This window comes from Ranitomeya variabilis, chromosome 8 (assembly GCF_051348905.1).
Source record: "Ranitomeya variabilis isolate aRanVar5 chromosome 8, aRanVar5.hap1, whole genome shotgun sequence".
Classification (NCBI taxonomy): Eukaryota; Metazoa; Chordata; class Amphibia; order Anura; family Dendrobatidae; genus Ranitomeya; species Ranitomeya variabilis.
Genome location: NC_135239.1, coordinates 121,283,240 through 121,307,523, shown reverse-complemented (window position 1 = coordinate 121,307,523; position 24,284 = coordinate 121,283,240).

Here is a 24,284-nt window from a genome sequence, read left to right as displayed (position 1 = left end):
GTTGAAACGGACTGCAGGAAGGTAGTGGGGCCGGTCCGTTTCCTCCAGCCCAGATCTTATAGTGGCCCATGGCCATAGAATCTGGAGGAAAGAAAAAAAAACCCTGCAAGAGAGTTTGGGTGTGTCAGTATTGGTCTGGGAGTCAGACATAGCAGGAGACTTATGAGGAGCTCCTTCCGTGTGGAGCAACACAGGCCAGGCAGAGCCTGAAAAGCCTGACACCCCAGCGTACACGGTGGTGTAATACGTTCACTGCAACGGATTGTGGACTGTCGTTACTTTTCCCGACTGCATACCGAATGACTTGTTTGCTTATTTTTTTCGGTTTGTGAGTATGCTATGAAATAAACAAGACTTTATTTGAACTTTATATGGGTCACTGCCTACTCACTGCACAGCAAGGACATCGCTGCATCACATTTTGTGGAGAATACGGGCAGTGTGAATTAAGGCATACCCTAACACCATTTGCATGTCTGTTATTAAGCCTGCTACATTACAATTCAGGCCTACAGACAAAATGGAGGAGATCCTGCGGCAGCTGGTCCTCACAGCAACAGCAGCAACAAACTAATAACCTGTTGCTGCAGCAAATTACAGCCCTGCGTGAGGCACCTCCAGCACCGACCCCGGAACGTCACGATGCCCGAGACAAGGTCTGCTCCGCTTTGAGGAAATTGAGTCCGGAAGATGACATGGAAGCTTTCCTCACCGTCTATGAGCGCACGGCAGAGCGGGAGAATCTGCCAGCAGCACAGTGGGCTGAAGTTGTAGCTCCGTTCCTGAGGGGTGATGCGCTAAAGGCCTACTTTGACCTCAGTCGGGAGGATGCCCAGGACTATTCCAAGCTAAAAGGTGAGATCCTTGCCCGACTGGGGGTTAATACTTATGTGAGAGCTCAACGGGTGTTTTCTTGGACTTTTGTGGAAGCCCAGCCTGCCCGGTCTCAGATTTTTGACTTACTGCAGCTTGTGAAACGGTGGCTCCAACCTGAGACTTTAACCACAAGTCAGATAGTGGAGAGGGTGGTGGTCGACCGACTGGTGAGGGCTCTGCCAGCAGCCATACAGCGTTGGGTGGGTCAAGGGGACCCGGGTACCCTAGACCAGGTTGTAGGTCTGATAGAGCGATATAAGGCCACCCAGGACTGTATACGGGACACTGCTCCGCTTCGGCTGTCACGTAAGGCTCCGCCAGCTCAGGAGTCTGAGAAAAGTCCACGACCCTCCAGTGGGACAAAATCGGACCGAGTCCGTGCTGAGGGGTTGTCTCGGAAAGAGAGTGACCACAGACCTGTGTCCCCTAAACTGGCCCCAAGGTTACCTCGTGCCACAGTCATTACATGTTGGCGATGCCAAGAACCTGGACATGTGGTTGCTAATTGCCCCCTTACAACAGAACCCATGGACTGCGGGTATACCCGTCGGGTGTCTATGTATGCCCAGCTAGTCTGCATTGCCACTACAGACCCTGCTGGTACCGAACCTCAGCTGTGTAGAGTACTCGTTAACGGGTACCAGACGGATGCTCTCTTGGACTCAGGGAGCTTGGTGACCCTGGTACACGGGTCCCTGGTTGCTGGGGACAGTCCTAATGGACAAAATGTGGGGGTAGTGTGCATACATGGGGACCTCCGAGAGTACCCGACTGCAGAGGTCACTTTCTCCACCCCATGTGGAGAGATAAAACATGTGGTGGGCGTGGTAAAGACTCTTCCGTATGGGACTGTGATCGGTAGAGACTTGCCCCTGTTCTGGTTCCTCTGGGAGAACAGAGTTAACCCTCTCAGGGTAAAAAGCATTCCAGGTGCAGAACCTGAAGATCCCGAGTCAGGGATACCTGCCGTAGGGGTCGCCACCATAGGGACAGTGTGTAATCCCGACAGGTTTCTCCTAGAGGTATTGGCAGGAGAGGTGGAGGAGAATCCACCAATTCCTGAGCTGGAGGTGTCTTCTGGTAAGTTCAGGACTGCCCAGCTCCAGGATCCCACTCTGACCCGGGCAAAGGAAAGAGTAATCAAGGTGAATGGGGTGGCCCAACAACCTGGTGCAGAAAAGGAGCTTCCCCGGATGTTAATCAACCAGGAGTTACTGTACAGGGTTGATAAAATCTGGGATGAGCTGGTGGAACAACTGGTAGTGCCCTGTTGTGAAATTGGATTCTGGGCTCCCCCGGTGGCCACTTGTGGAATTACTTGTGTGCATCATCCTCTCTGTTCACCTGCTCCTATCAGGATGTGGGAGTCGCTATATAACCTTGCTCCTCTGTCAGTTTCATGCCGGTCAACAATGTAATCAGAAGCCTTTCTGTGCATGTTCCTGCTACTAGACAACTCCCAGCTAAGTTGGACTTTTGTCCTTGTGTGTTTTTGCATTTTGTTCCTGTTCACAGCTGCTGTTTCGTTACTGTGTCTGGAAAGCTCTTGTGAGCAGAAATTGCCACTCTGGTGTTATGAGTTAATGCTAGAGTCTTAAAGTAATTTCTGGATGGTGTTTTGATAGGGTTTTCTGCTGACCATGAAAGTGCCCTTTCTGTCTTCCGGCTATCTAGTAAGCGGACCTCGATTTTGCTAAACCTATTTTCATACTACGTTTGTCATTTCATCTAAAATCACCGCCAATATATGTGGGGGCCTCTGTCTGCCTTTTGGGAAAATTTCTCTAGAGGTGAGCCAGGACTGTCTTTTCCTCTGCTAGGATTAGGTAGTTCTCCGGCTGGCGCTGGGCATCTAGGGATAAAAAAAACGTAGGCATGCTACCCGGCCACTTCTAGTTGTGCGGCAGGTTTAGTTCATGGTCAGTATAGTTTCCATCTTCCAAGAGCTAGTTCTCATATATGCTGGGCTATGTTCTCTCGCCATTGAGAATCATGACAGTTTGACCGGCCCAAAAAAGGGTTAAATTACTGGCTGAGAAAGGAGAGAAAAAAGAAGTCTGCTACAATTTTTTTTTTTTTTTTCCTCTAGTTCTGAGTGTGCTCTTAATTGAATCACTTGCTAGTCTGCCTATACTGCAGCCTTCCTCTCTTTCTCTCCTTCTAATCCTTGAATGGCTCTGTGTTCACCTGTTTCAAATGGATCTTCAGAGTGTAGCTACAGGTTTGAATAATCTCGCCACAAAGGTACAAAATTTGCAAGATTTTGTTGTTCATGCACCTATGTCTGAGCCTAGAATTCCTTTGCCTGAATTCTTCTCGGGGAATAGATCTCAATTTCAAAATTTTAAAAATAATTGCAAATTGTTTTTGTCCCTGAAGTCTCGCTCTGCCGGAGACCCTGCACAGCAGGTCAGGATTGTAATTTCCTTGCTCCGGGGCGACCCTCAAGACTGGGCGTTTGCATTGGCACCAGGGGATCCTGCGTTGCTCAATGTGGATGCGTTTTTTCTGGCCTTGGGGTTGCTTTATGAGGAACCTCATTTAGAGCTTCAGGCGGAAAAGGCCTTGATGTCCTTGTCTCAGGGGCAAGATGAAGCTGAAATATACTGCCAAAAATTCCGCAAATGGTCTGTGCTTACTCAGTGGAATGAGTGCGCCCTGGCGGCGATTTTCAGAGAAGGTCTCTCTGATGCCATTAAGGATGTTATGGTGGGGTTCCCTGTGCCTGCGAGTCTGAATGAGTCTATGACGATGGCTATTCAGATCGATAGGCGTCTGCGGGAGCGCAAACCTGTGCACCATTTGGCGGTGTCTACTGAGAAAACGCCAGAAAATATGCAATGTGATAGAATTCTGTCCAGAAGCGAGCGGCAGAATTTTAGACGAAAAAATGGGTTGTGCTTCTATTGTGGTGATTCAACTCATGTTATATCAGCATGCTTTAAGCGTACTAAGAAGCCTGACAAGTCTGTTTCAATTAGCACTTTACAGTCTAAGTTTATTCTATCTGTGACCCTGATTTGTTCTTTGTCATCTATTACCGCGGACGCCTATGTCGACTCTGGCGCTGCTTTGAGTCTTATGGATTGGTCCTTTGCCAAACGCTGTGGGTATGATTTGGAGCCATTGGAGGCTCCGATACCTCTGAAAGGGATTGACTCCACCCCATTGGCTAGTAATAAACCACAATACTGGACACAAGTGACTATGCGTGTTAATCCTGATCACCAGGAGGTTATTCGCTTTCTGGTGCTGTATAATCTACATGATGTTTTGGTGCTGGGATTGCCATGGCTGCAATCTCATAACCCAGTCCTCGACTGGAGAGCTATGTCTGTGTTAAGCTGGGGATGTAAAGGAACTCATGGGGACGTACCTTTGGTTTCCATTTCATCATCTATTCCCTCTGAGATTCCTGAATTCTTGTCTGACTTTCGTGACGTTTTTGAAGAACCCAAGGTTGGTTCACTACCTCCGCACCGGGAGTGCGATTGTGCCATAGACTTGATCCCGGGTAGTAAATACCCTAAGGGTCGTTTATTTAATCTGTCTGTGCCTGAACACGCTGCTATGCGAGAATATATAAAGGAGTCCTTGGAAAAGGGACATATTCGTCCTTCGTCATCTCCCTTAGGAGCCGGTTTTTTCTTTGTGTCTAAGAAGGACGGCTCTTTGAGGCCGTGTATTGATTATCGACTTTTGAATAAAATCACGGTTAAATATCAATATCCGTTACCACTGCTTACTGATTTGTTTGCTCGTATAAAGGGGGCCAAGTGGTTCTCTAAGATTGATCTCCGTGGGGCGTATAATTTGGTGCGAATCAAGCAGGGGGATGAGTGGAAAACCGCATTTAATACGCCCGAGGGCCATTTTGAGTATTTGGTGATGCCTTTTGGTCTTTCAAATGCCCCTTCAGTCTTCCAGTCCTTTATGCATGACATTTTCCGTGATTATTTGGATAAATTTATGATTGTGTATCTGGATGATATTCTGATTTTTTCGGATGACTGGGACTCTCATGTCCAGCAGGTCAGGAGGGTTTTTCAGGTTTTGCGGTCTAGTTCCTTGTGTGTGAAGGGTTCTAAGTGTGTTTTTGGGGTTCAAAAGATTTCCTTCTTGGGATACATTTTTTCCCCCTCTTCCATCGAGATGGATCCTGTCAAGGTTCAGGCTATTGGTGATTGGACGCAACCCTCTTCTCTTAAGAGTCTTCAGAAATTTTTGGGCTTTGCTAACTTTTATCGTCGATTTATTGCTGGTTTTTCTGATGTTGTAAAACCATTGACTGATTTGACTAAGAAGGGTGCTGATGTTGCTGATTGGTCCCCTGATGCTGTGGAGGCCTTTCGGGAGCTCAAGCGCCGCTTTTCTTCCGCCCCAGTTTTGCGTCAGCCTGATGTTGCTCTTCCTTTTCAGGTTGAGGTCGACGCTTCTGAAATCGGAGCTGGGGCGGTGTTGTCGCAGAGAAGTTCCGACTGCTCCGTGATGAGACCTTGTGCTTTTTTTTCCCGTAAATTTTCGCCCGCCGAGCGGAATTATGATATTGGGAATCGGGAGCTTTTGGCCATGAAGTGGGCTTTTGAGGAGTGGCGTCACTGGCTTGAGGGGGCCAGACATCAGGTGGTGGTATTGACTGACCACAAAAATTTAATTTACCTTGAGTCTGCCAGGCGCCTGAATCCTAGACAGGCGCACTGGTCATTGTTTTTCTCTCGGTTTAATTTTGTGGTGTCTTACCTACCGGGTTCTAAGAATGTTAAGGCGGATGCCCTTTCTAGGAGTTTTGAGCCTGACTCCCCTGGTAATTCTGAGCCTACAGGTATCCTTAAAGATGGAGTGATATTGTCTGCCGTTTCTCCAGACCTGCGGCGGGCCTTGCAGGAGTTTCAAGCGGATAGACCTGATCGTTGCCCACCTGGTAGACTGTTTGTTCCTGATGATTGGACCAGTAGAGTCATCTCTGAGGTTCATTCTTCTGCGTTGGCAGGTCATCCTGGAATCTTTGGTACCAGGGATTTGGTGGCAAGGTCCTTCTGGTGGCCTTCCCTGTCACGAGATGTGCGAGACTTTGTGCAGTCTTGTGACGTTTGTGCTCGGGCCAAGCCTTGTTGTTCTCGGGCTAGTGGATTGTTGTTACCCTTGCCTATCCCGAAGAGGCCTTGGACGCACATCTCGATGGATTTTATTTCGGATCTGCCTGTTTCTCAGAAGATGTCTGTCATCTGGGTGGTGTGTGACCGTTTCTCTAAGATGGTCCATCTGGTTCCCTTGCCTAAGTTGCCTTCTTCTTCCGAGTTGGTTCCTCTGTTTTTTCAAAATGTTGTTCGTTTGCATGGTATTCCGGAGAATATCGTTTCTGACAGAGGGACCCAATTCGTGTCTAGATTTTGGCGGGCATTCTGTGCTAGGATGGGCATAGATTTGTCTTTTTCGTCTGCTTTCCATCCTCAGACTAATGGCCAGACCGAGCGGACTAATCAGACCTTGGAGACATATTTGAGGTGTTTTGTGTCTGCGGATCAGGATGATTGGGTTGCTTTTTTGCCTTTGGCGGAGTTCGCCCTCAATAATCGGGCCAGCTCTGCCACCTTGGTGTCCCCGTTTTTCTGTAATTCGGGGTTTCATCCTCGATTTTCCTCCGGTCAAGTGGAATCTTCGGATTGTCCTGGAGTGGATGCTGTGGTGGAGAGGTTGCATCGGATTTGGGGGCAGGTGGTGGACAATTTGAAGTTGTCCCAGGAGAAGACTCAGCTTTTTGCCAACCGCCGTCGTCGTGTTGGTCCTCGGCTTTGTGTTGGGGACTTGGTGTGGTTGTCTTCTCGTTTTGTCCCTATGAGGGTTTCTTCTCCTAAGTTTAAGCCTCGGTTCATCGGCCCGTACAAGATATTGGAGATTCTTAACCCTGTGTCCTTCCGTTTGGACCTCCCTGCATCCTTTTCGATTCATAATGTTTTTCATCGGTCATTGTTGCGCAGGTATGAGGTACCGGCTGTGCCTTCCGTTGAGCCTCCTGCTCCGGTGTTGGTTGAGGGTGAGTTGGAGTACGTTGTGGAAAAGATCTTAGACTCTCGTGTTTCCAGACGGAAACTCCAGTATCTGGTCAAATGGAAGGGATACGGTCAGGAGGATAATTCTTGGGTCACTGCCTCTGATGTTCATGCCTCCGATCTTGTCCGTGCCTTTCATAGGGCTCATCCTGATCGCCCTGGTGGTTCTGGTGAGGGTTCGGTGCCCCCTCCTTGAGGGGGGGGTACTGTTGTGAAATTGGATTCTGGGCTCCCCCGGTGGCCACTTGTGGAATTACTTGTGTGCATCATCCTCTCTGTTCACCTGCTCCTATCAGGATGTGGGAGTCGCTATATAACCTTGCTCCTCTGTCAGTTTCATGCCGGTCAACAATGTAATCAGAAGCCTTTCTGTGCATGTTCCTGCTACTAGACAACTCCCAGCTAAGTTGGACTTTTGTCCTTGTGTGTTTTTGCATTTTGTTCCTGTTCACAGCTGCTGTTTCGTTACTGTGTCTGGAAAGCTCTTGTGAGCAGAAATTGCCACTCTGGTGTTATGAGTTAATGCTAGAGTCTTAAAGTAATTTCTGGATGGTGTTTTGATAGGGTTTTCTGCTGACCATGAAAGTGCCCTTTCTGTCTTCCGGCTATCTAGTAAGCGGACCTCGATTTTGCTAAACCTATTTTCATACTACGTTTGTCATTTCATCTAAAATCACCGCCAATATATGTGGGGGCCTCTGTCTGCCTTTTGGGAAAATTTCTCTAGAGGTGAGCCAGGACTGTCTTTTCCTCTGCTAGGATTAGGTAGTTCTCCGGCTGGCGCTGGGCATCTAGGGATAAAAAAAACGTAGGCATGCTACCCGGCCACTTCTAGTTGTGCGGCAGGTTTAGTTCATGGTCAGTATAGTTTCCATCTTCCAAGAGCTAGTTCTCATATATGCTGGGCTATGTTCTCTCGCCATTGAGAATCATGACAGTGCCCCAACCCTATCGTCAGGCGGTGCTCGACATGGCTCACACTCACATGTTGGAGGGGCACTTGGGGGCCAAAAAGACGTTAAAGCGCATATTACAGAGGTTTTTTTGGCCTGGTGTCTACGCTGAGGTTACAAAGTACTGTGATACATGTCCTGAGTGTCAACTAACCTCACCCACCACGAACTACCGGAGCCCATTAGTGCCTCTGCCCATCATAGAAGTACCTTTTGAGCGGATAGCGATGGATCTGGTAGGACCAATAGTAAAATCCGCCCGAGGCCACCAGCACATATTAGTAGTCGTAGACTACGCCACCCGGTATCCAGAGGCGATACCGCTCCGGCACACTTCGGCTAAACTAATAGCCCGTGAACTATTTGCCATGTTTTGTCGCCTGGGGCTTCCCAAGGAGATCCTTACAGATCAGGGAACCCCTTTTATGTCTAAAGTGACTAAGGAGCTATGTAAATTGCTCCAAATTAAACAGTTACGTACGTCAGTGTACCATCCACAAACCGATGGGTTGGTCGAGAGGTTTAATAAGACCCTCAAGGCCATGCTCAAAAAGGTGGTCGCCAAGGATGGGAAGGATTGGGATATGTTATTGCCATATTTAATGTTCGCCATGCGTGAGGTACCGCAGGCGTCCACGGGGTTCTCCCCATTTGAGCTATTGTATGGCAGACACCCGAGGGGACTGCTGGATGTAGCCAAAGAGACGTGAGAACAGGAGCCCACTCCACATAAAAGTGCAATCGAGTATGTGGCAAGTATGCAGGATCGGATTGCGGTCGTGCAACCCATAGTAAAGGAGCATCTGTTGGATGCCCAGGCCACTCAGAGCCGTACATATAATAAAAGGGCCACGGTCAGGACCTTTAAAGAAGGAGACGGGGTGTTGGTACTAGTACCCACCCCAGAGAGTAAACTCATGGCCAAGTGGCAAGGGCCTTATGAGATACGGGGTAAGGTGGGGGAAGTGAATTAAAAGTGTACCAACCCGGGAAAAGAAAACCCGAGCAGCTGTACCATGTAAACCTGCTAAAGGCCTGGAAGGACCGAGAATGTTTGGTCACAGAAGCAACTACGGTCATACAATCGTAGGTCCCTCTGGCACTAGCCAAGGACACAGCCGGGTGTGAGGTAAGAGTCAATGATGCCCTCACAAAACAGCAGCGGCGGGAGGCTCGAGCTTTGGTACAGCAGAATATGGATGTATTCTCAGAGCTGCCGGGGCGAACCTCAGTGATTCAGCATGACATTGTCACTGAGCCCCGGGTAAAGGTGCGGATGAAACCCTACCGAGTGCCAGAAGCCCGAAGGCAAGCCATCTCGGCCGAGGTAAAGCAAATGCTTCAGTTGGGAGTCATTGAGGAGTCCCGAAGTGAGTGGGCTAGCCCCATTGTACTAATACCAAAACCTGATGGGTCATTACGCTTCTGTAATGACTTTAGGAAGTTAAATGAAGTGTCAAAATTTGACCTGTATCCCATGCCACGGGTGGACGAGCTAATTGAGAGACTGGGGAAGGCCCAGTACTTCACCACAATGGATCTCACGAAAGGTTACTGGCAGGTTCCCTTAACAGAGTCAGCGAAAGAAAAGACTGCTTTTATAACCCCAGAGGGACCTCTATCAATACGTTGTCTTACCTTTTGGGTTACATGGGGCTCCGGCCACATTCCAGAGGCTGATGGACATTGTGTTAGCGCCACATAGAGATTACGCGTCGGCCTATTTGGATTACATAGTCATCTTTAGTACCAACTGGGATACCCACCTGTCCCAGGTACAAGCAGTGCTGGAGTCTCTTAGAGTCGCAGGGTTAACAGCAAACCCAAAGAAATGCGCGATAGGTCTCACGGAAGCCCGGTACTTAGGGTACGTGATCGGCCAAGGGCAGGGGCTGGCTGGCAAATTTTAGCCTGGGGGGCAACCACACAGCAGTGGCCCATGAGTCGCGGCCCATCCTTAAAGGGGTTGTTGGATCTTAAGCTACATGTCTAAAGTCACTGTGTGTGAATCCCCATATCGTGCACACTGTGAGGATTCTCTGGTGCCGGGAACAGGTGGTCTTGTGACTGCAAGCATGCGAATGAATATATATTATATATATATATATATATACACTCACTGGCCACTTTATTAGGTACACCTGTCCAACTTCTTGTTAACACTTAATTTCTAATCAGCCAATCACATGGCGGCAACTCAGTGCATTTAGGCATGTAGACATGGTCAAGACAATCTCCTGCAGTTCAAACCGAGCATCAGTATGGGGAAGAAAGGTGATTTGAGTGCCTTTGAACGTGGCATGGTTGTTGGTGCCAGAAGGGCTGGTCTGAGTATTTCAGAAACTGCTGATCTACTGGGATTTTCACGCACAACCATCTCTAGGGTTTACAGAGAATGGTCCGAAAAAGAAAAAAAATCCAGTGAGTGGCAGTTCTGTGGGCGGAAATGCCTTGTTGATGCCAGAGGTCAGAGGAGAATGGGCAGACTGGTTCGAGCTGATAGAAAGGCAACAGTGACTCAAATCGCCACCCGTTACAACCAAGGTAGGCCTAAGAGCATCTCTGAACGCACAGTGCGTCGAACTTTGAGGCAGATGGGCTACAGCAGCAGAAGACCACACCGGGTACCACTCCTTTCAGCTAAGAACAGGAAACTGAGGCTACAATTTGTACAAGCTCATCGAAATTGGACAGTAGAAGATTGGAAAAACGTTGCTTGGTCTGATGAGTCTCGATTTCTGCTGCGACATTCGGATGGTAGGGTCAGAATTTGGCGTAAACAACATGAAATCTTTGGGATGTGGTGGAACGGGAGATTCGCATCAGGGATGTGCAGCCGACAAATCTGCGGCAACTGTGTGATGCCATCATGTCAATATGGACCAAAATCTCTGAGGAATGCTTCCAGCACCTTGTTGAATCTATGCCACGAAGAATTGAGGCAGTTCTGAAGGCAAAAGGGGTCCAACCCGTTACTAGCATGGTGTACCTAATAAAGTGGCCAGTGAGTGTATATATATATATATATATATATATATATATATATATATATATATATAACACACAGTCCTACTGTATACAGTGACAGTCACACACACAACCCCACTGTATAATGACAGGCACAGCCCCACTGTATAATGACAGGCACAGCCTCACTGTATAATGACACACACACGCACAACCCTACTGTATAATTAATGACACACACACAGCCCCACTGTATAGTGACACACACGCACGCACAGCCCCACTGTATAATGACAGGCACAGCCCCACTGTACAATGACAGGCACAACCCCAATGTATAATGACACGCACAGCCTCACTGTACAATGACATGCACAGCCCCAATGTATAATGACACGCACAGCCTCACTGTATAATCTCACACACAGCCTCACTGTATAATCTCACGCACACACTGTATAATCACACACACAGGGCCGGACTGGGACAAAAAAAAAACAGCCCTGCCACACAAACCCCACCAGCCCACATACTATAACACTCCCCATCCCGATCAGTGAATTTTGCTATACTTTGTCCTGCCCCTCAACACTTCTCTTAAAGGCGTTATTTGAAGAGCCACATGTGAATGGCGCCGCAGTGCGCATGATCGAACACAGGTCCATTTACATGGTGCTCTTTACACCGCAGGCAGGCATCAGGGACACCCTGGGGATGAGGAGAGCCCAGAGGATGGCAGAGGACTGAGGAGCACAGCGCCCAGTGACCGCTCTGCAGAGGACTCACAGCAGAGGTGCCATCTCCCTCACAGGGGACCAGCGCTCCTCCTGCCGCCCAGCAGTATCTGCTCCGGAGCCAGGCGCCTCCTCCTCTCCTTCATTAGTGCCCCGGCGCCTGCGTTGTAAGTTGGAAGGGCAGCGCAAGCTGCGCATGCCCGAAAAAAACCTTACAGCGCAGGCGCTGGAGACGCTAATGAAGGAAGAGGAGGTGGCGCCTGGCACACAGAGTACTGAGGGAGGCGTTTGTGTCAGGGGGGAAAAGACATGCCCCCCTGACAAACTACAGGTATGACAGGCAAATTCTAAAAACGATTACTTCAGCGTTGGAAGGGACCAGAACTAAAAGAGCCACCTTCACAGAATGCAGCATTACAGCTGCACAAGATGGCTTTTTTAGTTAAAAACGCCGGGGGGGGGGGGGGGCTGGGGTTGAGGTTCCCTTTAATACAGGTGCTCATTAGGGTGGAATAACACTAGCATATGGCATTGGAAGTGATCTGCCAATGCTACTTGGCTCTTGCTCTGCTGTGAGCATGATCCGAGTGTCCGTGCTCCAATGCTCTCGCAGCACAAGTGTGGAGGAGACGGAGAAATTAATTTCTCCATCTTCTCAATGGTCTGACTCGCCGTGTATCAGACTGCAACATCTGCTGAGGAAAAAAAAAAACGACTGCACACGGACAGCAAGTGAGAAGAGAATCGTACCACTTTTGTGGAAGAAAATGGAACCGATTTTTTTTATACACTATATTAGTCCATGTGGCAACATTTCACTTCCATATCAGAGAAATGTGCAGTTACGGATCCGAAACGTTGCCACATGGGCCAATAAGGAGTACGCTACTTTTCTCACAATTAATCAGAGTGATAGATAGACAGATACACACACATACATAATAAGATTAGAAACTGAGAATTACATCATTTATGCAGGACAGTAGAAGTATACACAGCTCCACAATATACCGTATATACTTGAGTATATGTCGACCCAAGTATATGCCGAGGCACCTAATTTTGCCAGAAAAAAACTGGGAGAGCTTATTGAGTCGAGTATAAGCCAGGTATGCATTGTCCCCACATCCCCGTCCTTGTATGCATGGCTCCCCTGTCCCTGTATGCATGGCTCCTTATCCCCGTCCTTGTATGCATAGCTCCTCATCCCTGTCCTTGTATGCATGGTCCCCCCATCCCTGTCCTTGTATGCATTGCTCCTTATCCCAGTCCTTGTATGCATGGCTCCTCATCCCCATCCTTGTCTGCATGGCTCCCCCGTCCCCGTCCGCATGGCTCCTCATCCCCGTCTTTGTATGCATGGCTCCTTATCCCCATCCTTGTCTGCATGAGCTCCTTATCCCAGTCCTTGTATGCATGGCTCCTTATCCCCGTCCTTGTATGCATGGCTCCTCATCCCCGTCTTTGTATGCATGGCTCCTCATCCCCATCCTTGTCTGCATGGGCTCCTTAGCTCCTTATCCCCATCCTTGTATGCATGACTCCTTATCCCCGTCCTTGTATGCATGGGCCTCTTATTCCCATTTTTGTATGCATGGCTCCTTATCCTCGTCCTTGTATGCATGGCTCCTTATCCCCGTCCTTTTATGCATGGCTCCGTCCTTGTTCATGTATGCATGGTTCCGATAAAAAAAAAAAACACATCCTACTTACCTTCCCTGCATGCCCTCGCAGCATCTCGTTTTGGTGCCAGCAGCTCCTGTGGCTGGGTGATCACGTGTCCCCCACTCATTAAGATAATGAATATTTAGGCTGGAGACACACTGCTGCGAGATACGGCCGAGTCTCGCTGGTTAAAAGCAAGCTGTGGCACCTGCACTCCGGAGCGGAGCGTGCAGCTGCATAGCAATACATGGAGCCGCACGCTCCGCTCCGGAGTGCAGGTGCCACAGCTTGCTTTTAACCAGCGAGACTCGGCCGTATCTCGCACCAGTGTGTCTCCGGCCTTTACCCACGCCTATGGGAGTGGAGAGGGGTGAATACTCATTACCTTAATGAGAGGCAGACACATGATCGCTCGGTCTGAAGAGCTGCTGGCGCCAGAACAAGATGCAGCGAGGGAGCGCAGGGAAGGTAAGTAGGATGTGTGCTGGAAGCCAGCAGCTGTGGCTGTGAACCCTATAAGAGAAATGAATATTCACGGCACTGGAATATTCTGTGACTCGCTGCTCCCCCTCCGTTTTTCTGGGACAATGACTCGTGTATAAGCTGAGGGGGGTGTTTTCAGGACAAAAAAAAATATGCTGAAAAACTCGGCTTATACATGAGTTTATACGGTATACTACAATCTATTATATACACAGAGGCATATTATATACCGTGTTAAGGAATATAGAGCGGTGTATATATTATATTAGATGGTGACCCGATTCTAACGCATCGGGTATTCTAGAATATGCATGTCCACGTAGTATATTGCCCAGCCACGTAGTATATTGCCCAGTGACATAGTATATTGCCCAGCCACGTAGTATATTGCCCAGTGACGTAGTATATTGCCCAGCCACGTAGTATATTGCCCAGTTACGTAGTATACAGCACAGAGCCACGTAGTATATTGCACAGCGATGTAGTATACAGCACAGAGCCACGTAGTATATTGCACAGCAATGTAGTATACAGCACAGAGCCACGCAGTATATTGCCCAGCCACGTAGTATATTGGCCAGTCACGTAGTATATTGCCCAGCTACGTAGTATATTGCCCAGCAACGTAGTATATTGCCCAGCCGCGTAGTATATTGCCCAGCCGCGTAGTATATTGCCCAGCCATGTAGTATATTGCCCAGCCGCGTAGTATATTGCCCAGCCGCGTAGTATATTGCCCAGCCGCGTAGTATATTGCCCAGCCACGTAGTATATTGCCCAGCCACGTAGTATATTGCCCAGCCACGTAGTATATTGCCCAGCCACGTAGTATATTGCCCAACCACGTAGTATACAGCACAGAGCCACGTAGTATATTGCACAGCGATGTAGTATACAGCAGAGCCACATAGTATATTGCACAGCGATGTAGTATACAGCACAGAGCCACGTAGTATATTGCCCAGCCACGTAGTATATTGCCCAGTTACGTAGTATACAGCACAGAGCCACGTAGTATATTGCCCAGCCACATAGCATATTGCCCAGCCACGTAGCATATTGCCCAGCCACGTAGCATATTGCCCAGCCACGTAGTATATTGCCCAGTGACGTAGTATATTGCCCAGTGACGTAGTATTCAGCACAGAGCCACGTAGTATATTGCACAGCGACGTAGTATACACCACAGAGCCATGTAGTATATTGCCCAGCTACGTAGTATATTGCCCAGCCATGTATGTCACAGGTTAAAAAATAAAAAATAAACATATACTCACCTTCCGAGGGGTCCCTTGTAGTTCTGTCGCCTGTGTGCCGTGCAGGCGGCAGCTTCCGGTCCCAGGGTGTGATGACGTCGCAGTCACTTGACCGTGACATCATCGCAGGTCTTTCTCGCGCAGGCACTCAGGACCCGTGATGACGTCGTGGTCACATGACCGTGACATCACGGCAGGTCCTTCTCGCAGACCATCCTTGCCAACGGAACCTGCCGCTTGCATGGACCGGTCACCGGAGCGTTGCGAGGAGTGGGAAAGGCGGCAGAAGGTGAGTATATAATGATTTTTTATTTTTTTTAAATTATTTTTAACATTAGATCTTTCTACTATTGACGCTGCATAGGCAGCATCAATAGTAAAAAGTTGGTCACACAGGGTTAATAGCGGCGGTAGCGGAGTGAGTTACCCGCGGCATAACGCGCTCCGTTACCGCTGGCATTAACCCTGTGTGCGGTGACTGCGGGGAATATGGAGCGGGCGCCGGGCATTGACTGCAGCGGAGTAGGGATGGACTAATCGGACTGTGCCCGTCGCTGATTGGTCGCGGCAGCCATGACAGGCAGCTGGCGAGACCAATCAGCGACTTGGATTCCATGACAGACAGAGGCCGCAACCAATGAATATCCGTGACAGACAGACGGAAGTGACCCTTAGACAATTATATAGTAGATAGTGTAGAGATGTGGCAGCAGTGTATATATAGTGTGTGTACACCAGTCACAGTATCACATACAATATATAGGTGATACTACAACTATACACATCAGTCGCAGTGTCAACTATATATTGTATATATATATATATATATATATACATAGCGCCATACTATACAAACATCTCTACACTCTCTCTATGTAATATATATATATATATATATATATATATATATATATATATATATATATATATATATATATATATATTCCAATATTAGATAAAAAGATGAGAGCACTCACCAGTCTTCTTAGGATATAAACTTTATTGCAAAAATGTTCATATTAGTTCCATGGCCGGAGCTACTAGAGCTTTAGCTCTTGTGAGCAGGGGAGAACCAAGACGACGGCCGTTTCGTGCTGTGCCTGCACTTCTACGGGTCAATCAGTGGCAAGGTGAGATAGCGGAAATATAGTGCCGACTGTGGCACCTCCCCACCCCGACTACTCAACCCTCCCACTTTTTAAGATACAAACATGAAACAAAGCACAAATAAAAACAATATATACAAAAAGGAATACAACTGAAATTATAACATTAGGCTGAAAACGAAACCAATAACATAACAAATGACATGCTTATACTCTTATATACATCCGAATTAACATATTACTGAGACTGTCACTGATTAACAAGAGGAATACTACTTGGACCTATCTAAGACAATACTCTAGGTTCTACTATAGAAAAATGGACATGTCCACTCTATCGTTAAAACCCAGCGGTCCCATCGCATTACTCCGCAGAATCCACCTGGTTTCACATCTGAGGAGCAAATTATCAAGGTCTCCCCCTCTAGCTGGTAAGTTAACCTTCTCAATACCTGCAAAGGACAAATACTCTGCTTTACCTCCATGCTGATCTTTCATATGAGTAATTAACCTAGGAACCCCCTTGCCTGTGGACAACGACCTACAATGCTCTCTGAATCGTACATAGAGTGGTCTGATTGTTTTCCCTATATAATAATATCTACAGGGACACCAAATGATATATACCACATGGTCAGTTTTGCATGTGATAAAATCATTAGTTGCATGCCTCAATGCCCCTATATGCAGAACCCGATCAGTAACATGTTGCTTGCAGAACGCACAATGACCGCATTTATAATTCCCTTTCGGGATCGTTGAATTGAGCCAATTCTGATTAGATTTACTAATGCGGTTTTTTACTAACTTGTCCTTCACAGTAGTGCTTCGCTTATTTGCTATCAAAGGGCCCCTAGCTACTACCTCCGCTAGGTCTTTATCTCGCCCTAAAATATGCCAATTCTTTTTGATGGCTAATCTGATCTGCTCATCCATGTTACTAAATGCAAAACAAAAAGTAAATCTTTTCTCTTTGCCGCTATTTCTGTCAGACAACAAAGTTCTATCATTTGTATTTCTCTCCTTAGTTACCCTTTCTTTGCGCTTCGAATAGATCTACCAGATTGCCAGGAGAGACCACTGGCATGAATCTAGAGGGAACTCCTCCCTTGAATGGGGTTCTGTGCTCTTCCTCCAACTGATCTTCCTCAACAGAATCTGCATTCATGCCCAGTAATAATCTAGTCTCTTCTCTCAAATCGGCTAACGCTCCTGTTCCAGCCATAAACCCTAATGGGCCGATAAAACACGGGATCTCTCCCTCTGGCACATTTCTGGCTTCGACTTTATTAACAAATGATTTAAACAAATGAATTTTGCGAATAGATTTAAACAAATCAATTTTAAACTCAGTGATGTTGAAGTCCTGCGGAATACAGAACCCCAACCCCTTCGACAGTAATGACACATGAGCAGCCGTCAAAACATGATCAGTCAGATTAATTACTACATCATCAGCCGGACTGTCTAGTATCTGCGATTCCAAGCTACATGTTTCCTTTTTTGCTGTTTCCCTGTTCCGCTTCTTCTTTCTGCTCCTCCGGGTCTTTCTCCTAAAGGGGTTGAAGCTTCCACATTATCGCTGGTTGTAGGTAATAAGTCCAACGAACTAGCGGACGTACCAGCCCCATCACTCATACTCGATTCAGATTCTGTAGTTAAATACGCCCTATTGTGGTATTGGTTCTTATTCACATTCTTTTTTCTCCACTGTGGGACATTCCTGCCCCTTCCGGTATTTTCCTTATTATTAGACCAGGTAAAAATGCGACCTGTATCAAAATCCAATTTGTCGCGGACAAACTTGTCTCTTTTCCTCTGTTTGACATTAACCTGGATTGCCGCAAGCTTGCTGTCCAACTTTTTGCTGAAAACATTCCATTGATTTTCCGATAATCTCGATTTTAATTCTGTTTGCGTTTTAACCAGGTCTTTATTTAAAATGTCATAATTTGATGTTGATAATTTGCTCCTCAGATGTGAAACCAGGTGGATTCTGCGGAGTAATGCGATGGGACCGCTGGGTTTTAACGATAGAGTGGACATGTCCATTTTTCTATAGTAGAACCTAGAGTATTGTCTTAGATAGGTCCAAGTAGTATTCCTCTTGTTAATCAGTGACAGTCTCAGTAATATGTTAATTCGGATGTATATAAGAGTATAAGCATGTCATTTGTTATGTTATTGGTTTCGTTTTCAGCCTAATGTTATAATTTCAGTTGTATTCCTTTTTGTATATATTGTTTTTATTTGTGCTTTGTTTCATGTTTGTATCTTAAAAAGTGGGAGGGTTGAGTAGTCGGGGTGGGGAGGTGCCACAGTCGGCACTATATTTCCGCTATCTCACCTTGCCACTGATTGACCCGTAGAAGTGCAGGCACAGCACGAAACGGCCGTCGTCTTGGTTCTCCCCTGCTCACAAGAGCTAAAGCTCTAGTAGCTCCGGCCATGGAACTAATATGAACATTTTTGCAATAAAGTTTATATCCTAAGAAGACTGGTGAGTGCTCTCATCTTTTTATCTAATATTGGACTATTTATGACTTTGGCAGAGGTGCACCCCAAGTCAGGATTGGCGGACTGCTTTGATTAACGCTGGATCATTACACAGCCTGTATTGGTGAATGAATTGTTGCAGGCAGTGCCACCTTACACTTTAACTTTTTGTGGATTGATACTATTACTTTGTTCGTTGGGTTGAGCACGCCGCAATTGTATACCACAGGATTGTCAAGGAAGTTGATCTACAGCAGATGGAACTAATGGATTTAGCAGCCGCACCACCCATATTGGGATTACAAGCTGGCCGTGAAGATGTTGAGAGCTACTTTCTGCAATGTGAGCAGGTGGAGGGAATACAATCATTAAGTACTAAAGCACTGGAGTACAAAATGTCTAATTTGGCTGAAAAGGAAATCAAATTATTTTGGACTAATAAATCTCTTAAATCATACTGTGATAATGGACGAGTCCCACGGGGACTGAGAGTCTGGAAACAGATTTCTCAAAATAATGATGATATTGCCTTCCGAAAGGAATGGGAAGCGATCATGCTGAAATGCTCTCAAGATTTACTTTCACTGGTTTTGAGAACTAACGTACAAAATTATGACATTTTAAATAAAGACCTGGTTAAAACGCAAACAGAATTAAAATCGAGATTATCGGAAAATCAATGGAATGTTTTCAGCAAAAAGTTGGACAGCAAGCTTGCGGCAATCCAGGTTAATGTCAAACAGAGGAAAAGAGACAAGTTTGTCCGCGACAAATTGGATTTTGATACAGGTCGCATTTTTACCTGGTCTAATAATAAGGAAAATACCGGAAGGGGCAGGAATGTCCCACAGTGGAGAAAAAAGAATGTGAATAAGAACCAATACCACAATAGGGCGTATTTAACTACAGAATCTGAATCGAGTATGAGTGATGGGGCTGGTACGTCCGCTAGTTCGTTGGACTTATTACCTACAACCAGCGATAATGTGGAAGCTTCAACCCCTTTAGGAGAAAGACCCGGAGGAGCAGAAAGAAGAAGCGGAACAGGGAAACAGCAAAAAAGGAAACATGTAGCTTGGAATCGCAGATACTAGACAGTCCGGCTGATGATGTAGTAATTAATCTGACTGATCATGTTTTGACGGCTGCTCATGTGTCATTACTGTCGAAGGGGTTGGGGTTCTGTATTCCGCAGGACTTCAACATCACTGAGTTTAAAATTGATTTGTTTAAATCTATTCGCAAAATTCATTTGTTTAAATCATTTGTTAATAAAGTCGAAGCCAGAAATGTGCCAGAGGGAGAGATCCCGTGTTTTATCGGCCCATTAGGGTTTATGGCTGGAACAGGAGCGTTAGCCGATTTGAGAGAAGAGACTAGATTATTACTGGGCATGAATGCAGATTCTGTTGAGGAAGATCAGTTGGAGGAAGAGCACAGAACCCCATTCAAGGGAGGAGTTCCCTCTAGATTCATGCCAGTGGTCTCTCCTGGCAATCTGGTAGATCTATTCGAAGCGCAAAGAAAGGGTAACTAAGGAGAGAAATACAAATGATAGAACTTTGTTGTCTGACAGAAATAGCGGCAAAGAGAAAAGATTTACTTTTTGTTTTGCATTTAGTAACATGGATGAGCAGATCAGATTAGCCATCAAAAAGAATTGGCATATTTTAGGGCGAGATAAAGACCTAGCGGAGGTAGTAGCTAGGGGCCCTTTGATAGCAAATAAGCGAAGCACTACTGTGAAGGACAAGTTAGTAAAAAACCGCATTAGTAAATCTAATCAGAATTGGCTCAATTCAACGATCCCGAAAGGGAATTATAAATGCGGTCATTGTGCGTTCTGCAAGCAACATGTTACTGATCGGGTTCTGCATATAGGGGCATTGAGGCATGCAACTAATGATTTTATCACATGCAAAACTGACCATGTGGTATATATCATTTGGTGTCCCTGTAGATATTATTATATAGGGAAAACAATCAGACCACTCTATGTACGATTCAGAGAGCATTGTAGGTCGTTGTCCACAGGCAAGGGGGTTCCTAGGTTAATTACTCATATGAAAGATCAGCATGGAGGTAAAGCAGAGTATTTGTCCTTTGCAGGTATTGAGAAGGTTAACTTACCAGCTAGAGGGGGAGACCTTGATAATTTGCTCCTCAGATGTGAAACCAGGTGGATTCTGCGGAGTAATGCGATGGGACCGCTGGGTTTTAACGATAGAGTGGACATGTCCATTTTTCTATAGTAGAACCTAGAGTATTGTCTTAGATAGGTCCAAGTAGTATTCCTCTTGTTAATCAGTGACAGTCTCAGTAATATGTTAATTCGGATGTATATAAGAGTATAAGCATGTCATTTGTTATGTTATTGGTTTCGTTTTCAGCCTAATGTTATAATTTCAGTTGTATTCCTTTTTGTATATATTGTTTTTATTTGTGCTTTGTTTCATGTTTGTATCTTAAAAAGTGGGAGGGTTGAGTAGTCGGGGTGGGGAGGTGCCACAGTCGGCACTATATTTCCGCTATCTCACCTTGCCACTGATTGACCCGTAGAAGTGCAGGCACAGCACGAAACGGCCGTCGTCTTGGTTCTCCCCTGCTCACAAGAGCTAAAGCTCTAGTAGCTCCGGCCATGGAACTAATATGAACATTTTTGCAATAAAGTTTATATCCTAAGAAGACTGGTGAGTGCTCTCATCTTTTTATCTAATATTGGACTATTTATGACTTTGGCAGAGGTGCACCCCAAGTCAGGATTGGCGGACTGCTTTGATTAACGCTGGATCATTACACAGCCTGTATTGGTGAATGAATTGTTGCAGGCAGTGCCACCTTACACTTTAACTTTTTGTGGATTGATACTATTACTTTGTTCGTTGGGTTGAGCACGCCGCAATTGTATACCACAGGATTGTCAAGGAAGTTGATCTACAGCAGATGGAACTAATGGATTTAGCAGCCGCACCACCCATATTGGGATTACAAGCTGGCCGTGAAGATGTTGAGAGCTACTTTCTGCAATGTGAGCAGGTGGAGGGAATACAATCATTAAGTACTAAAGCACTGGAGTACAAAATGTCTAATTTGGCTGAAAAGGAAATCAAATTATTTTGGACTAATAAATCTCTTAAATCATACTGTGATAATGGACGAGTCCCACGGGGACTGAGAGTCTGGAAACAGATTTCTCAAAATAATGATGATATTGCCTTCCGAAAGGAATGGGAAGCGATCATGCTGAAATGCTCTCAAGATTTACTTTCACTGGTTTTGAGAACTAACGTACAAAATTATGACATTTTAAATAAAGACCTGGTTAAAACGCAAACAGAATTAAAATCGAGATTATCGGAAAATCAATGGAATGTTTTCAGCAAAAAGTTGGACAGCAAGCTTGCGGCAATCCAGGTTAATGTCAAACAGAGGAAAAGAGACAAGTTTGTCCGCGACAAATTGGATTTTGATACAGGTCGCATTTTTACCTGGTCTAATAATAAGGAAAATACCGGAAGGGGCAGGAATGTCCCACAGTGGAGAAAAAAGAATGTGAATAAGAACCAATACCACAATAGGGCGTATTTAACTACAGAATCTGAATCGAGTATGAGTGATGGGGCTGGTACGTCCGCTAGTTCGTTGGACTTATTACCTACAACCAGCGATAATGTGGAAGCTTCAACCCCTTTAGGAGAAAGACCCGGAGGAGCAGAAAGAAGAAGCGGAACAGGGAAACAGCAAAAAAGGAAACATGTAGCTTGGAATCGCAGATACTAGACAGTCCGGCTGATGATGTAGTAATTAATCTGACTGATCATGTTTTGACGGCTGCTCATGTGTCATTACTGTCGAAGGGGTTGGGGTTCTGTATTCCGCAGGACTTCAACATCACTGAGTTTAAAATTGATTTGTTTAAATCTATTCGCAAAATTCATTTGTTTAAATCATTTGTTAATAAAGTCGAAGCCAGAAATGTGCCAGAGGGAGAGATCCCGTGTTTTATCGGCCCATTAGGGTTTATGGCTGGAACAGGAGCGTTAGCCGATTTGAGAGAAGAGACTAGATTATTACTGGGCATGAATGCAGATTCTGTTGAGGAAGATCAGTTGGAGGAAGAGCACAGAACCCCATTCAAGGGAGGAGTTCCCTCTAGATTCATGCCAGTGGTCTCTCCTGGCAATCTGGTAGATCTATTCGAAGCGCAAAGAAAGGGTAACTAAGGAGAGAAATACAAATGATAGAACTTTGTTGTCTGACAGAAATAGCGGCAAAGAGAAAAGATTTACTTTTTGTTTTGCATTTAGTAACATGGATGAGCAGATCAGATTAGCCATCAAAAAGAATTGGCATATTTTAGGGCGAGATAAAGACCTAGCGGAGGTAGTAGCTAGGGGCCCTTTGATAGCAAATAAGCGAAGCACTACTGTGAAGGACAAGTTAGTAAAAAACCGCATTAGTAAATCTAATCAGAATTGGCTCAATTCAACGATCCCGAAAGGGAATTATAAATGCGGTCATTGTGCGTTCTGCAAGCAACATGTTACTGATCGGGTTCTGCATATAGGGGCATTGAGGCATGCAACTAATGATTTTATCACATGCAAAACTGACCATGTGGTATATATCATTTGGTGTCCCTGTAGATATTATTATATAGGGAAAACAATCAGACCACTCTATGTACGATTCAGAGAGCATTGTAGGTCGTTGTCCACAGGCAAGGGGGTTCCTAGGTTAATTACTCATATGAAAGATCAGCATGGAGGTAAAGCAGAGTATTTGTCCTTTGCAGGTATTGAGAAGGTTAACTTACCAGCTAGAGGGGGAGACCTTGATAATTTGCTCCTCAGATGTGAAACCAGGTGGATTCTGCGGAGTAATGCGATGGGACCGCTGGGTTTTAACGATAGAGTGGACATGTCCATTTTTCTATAGTAGAACCTAGAGTATTGTCTTAGATAGGTCCAAGTAGTATTCCTCTTGTTAATCAGTGACAGTCTCAGTAATATGTTAATTCGGATGTATATAAGAGTATAAGCATGTCATTTGTTATGTTATTGGTTTCGTTTTCAGCCTAATGTTATAATTTCAGTTGTATTCCTTTTTGTATATATTGTTTTTATTTGTGCTTTGTTTCATGTTTGTATCTTAAAAAGTGGGAGGGTTGAGTAGTCGGGGTGGGGAGGTGCCACAGTCGGCACTATATTTCCGCTATCTCACCTTGCCACTGATTGACCCGTAGAAGTGCAGGCACAGCACGAAACGGCCGTCGTCTTGGTTCTCCCCTGCTCACAAGAGCTAAAGCTCTAGTAGCTCCGGCCATGGAACTAATATGAACATTTTTGCAATAAAGTTTATATCCTAAGAAGACTGGTGAGTGCTCTCATCTTTTTATCTAATATTGGACTATTTATGACTTTGGCAGAGGTGCACCCCAAGTCAGGATTGGCGGACTGCTTTGATTAACGCTGGATCATTACACAGCCTGTATTGGTGAATGAATTGTTGCAGGCAGTGCCACCTTACACTTTAACTTTTTATATATATATATATACATATATACTGTATATATATATATTCAAAAAATATATACACACACACACATCTCTACAATATACGGTAATTAGGACAGAATTATACTATGTTATGATGCATACATCACGTAGGAGACACAGAGGCTGATGTACATAGGAGA